We start from the raw sequence: 1,870 nt of genomic DNA, 5'->3' as shown, positions 1-1,870 counted from the left end.
TGAATAGAGTATAAAAGCAAGGAAATTATGCTAAACATTTATAAAGCACTGGTGAGGCCTCACCTGGAGTATTGCGTTCAATTCTGGGCACCACACTTTACGAAAGAAGGCAAGGCCTTGGAGGGATTGCAGAATCGATTTATTGGAATGGTACCAGTGATGCGGGACCTCATTTATGCAAAGAGACTGGAGAAGCAGGGATTTTTCTCTTTAGAGCAAAGAATGTCAAGAGGAGAGTTGAAAGAAATGTTCAAAGTTATGAATGTATTTGATAGAAATAAAAAGGAGAAACATTAAAAATGTCAAATTAAATGCGATAAAAGTCCTGAGGCGTAGATGGGGGTCGAACCCATGACCTTCGGTTTACGAAACCGACGCCTTACCACTTGGCCACTACGCCGTATGTCAGAGTTTAACTTGAGCTTCATTAGTACCGAACCCCGAATCATTTCAATGAGGTTGAAACAGAACAGGCACTTGTACACAGAAATAAACTGAGATAGTGGAGCAGGCAAATAACAGCCTCATTTACATGAATCCTTCAATAAAACCTTTCAGATAATTAGAGAATCATACATCACAGAAGGAGGCCATTTGCCCCGTCGTGCTCTTGAAAGAGCAATCCAATTATTCCCAGCTCTTTCCCCATACCCCTGCAAAATTCTCCAATTCAAGTATTTATCCAATTCCCTTTTGAAAGTTACTATTGAATCTGCTTCCAGCACCATTTCAGGCAGAGCATTACAGATTATAATAACTCGCAATGTAAAAAAATGTTTCCTCATCTGCCCTCTGGTGCTCTTTCCAATTACATTCAGTTTGAGTCCTCTGTTGTCCTCTGGGTGTTGCCAGGACTGGAGAATGTTGGCGTTGAGGAAAGATTGGACAGACTGGAGTTGTTTTCTTTGAAACAGGGGAGGCGGAGGGGAGACTTAATTGAGGTGTATAAAATTATGAGGGGCCGAGCTATAGTGGATAGGAAGCACCTATTTCAGTTAGCAGAGAGGTCAATAACAAGGAGCCATAGATTTAAAGTAATTGGTAGAAGGATTAGAGGGGTGTTCAGGAGAACTTTTATCACCCAAAGGGTGGTGGAGGTCTGGAACGCACTACCTGAAATGGTGGTAGAGGCAGAAACCCTCATCATATTTGAAAAGTACTTGGATATGCACTTGTTGTGCCGTAAACTGCAAGGCTACGGACCAATAGCTGGAAAGTGGGATTAGGCTGGATAGGCCTTTCGTCCAGAGCCGATGGCCCTCCTTCTGTGCCGCAAATTTCTAGGGTTCTATGATTCTAACAGGTAGTGAGTTCTCCTAGGTGTCCTGGGCATATCTGTGTCCGAGAGCCAACATCACCAGTGGGATCTTGCTGTGTAGAAATTGGCAGCCGTGTTTTCATACATTACAAGCAGTGACCACGCTTCAAAAAGTACTTCATTTTCTGTAAAGCAATTTTTTAAAAAACATTCGCCATTCATGTGATGTGGGTGTCGCTGGCAATACTAGCATTTATTGACCATCCCCAATTGCCCTTGAGAAGGTGGTGATGAGTGCCTTTTTGAACCACTGCAGTCCGTGAGGTGAAGATACCCAGAGTGCTGTTAGGGAAGGAGTTCCCGGATTTTGACCCAGCGACAATGAAGAAACGACAATATATTTCCAAGTCAGGATGGTGCATGCCTTGGAGGGGAACTTGCAGGCAGTGGTGTTCCCATGCACTAACTGCTCTTGTCCTTCTAGGAGGTACAGGCATCGGTTTTGGGAGGTGCTGTGGAAGAAGCTTTGGCACTTGTGTAGCGCGATTGTTACTTTCTACGTATCAACTCAAGCCTGAATGTTGTCCAGTTCTTGCTGCATGCAGGCCAGGA

General features: G+C 44.0%; 1 non-coding gene across 1 annotated transcript; it reads right to left on the bottom strand.

Moving 5' to 3' along the window:
• Positions 1-328: 328 nt before the first annotated feature.
• On the bottom strand, positions 329-400 carry trnat-cgu (transfer RNA threonine (anticodon CGU)). Its single transcript has one exon. It is a non-coding gene; the product is annotated as a tRNA-Thr (tRNA).
• Positions 401-1,870: the final 1,470 nt, after the last annotated feature.

The sequence above is a fragment of the Somniosus microcephalus genome, unplaced genomic scaffold (genome assembly GCF_052327205.1).
Source record: "Somniosus microcephalus isolate GS21.2 unplaced genomic scaffold, FLI_Smic_1.0 unresolved_chr1, whole genome shotgun sequence".
Classification (NCBI taxonomy): Eukaryota; Metazoa; Chordata; class Chondrichthyes; order Squaliformes; family Somniosidae; genus Somniosus; species Somniosus microcephalus.
The sequence above is the reverse complement of the archived record's forward strand: the minus strand, read 5'-3'. Positions and strand labels throughout refer to the sequence as shown.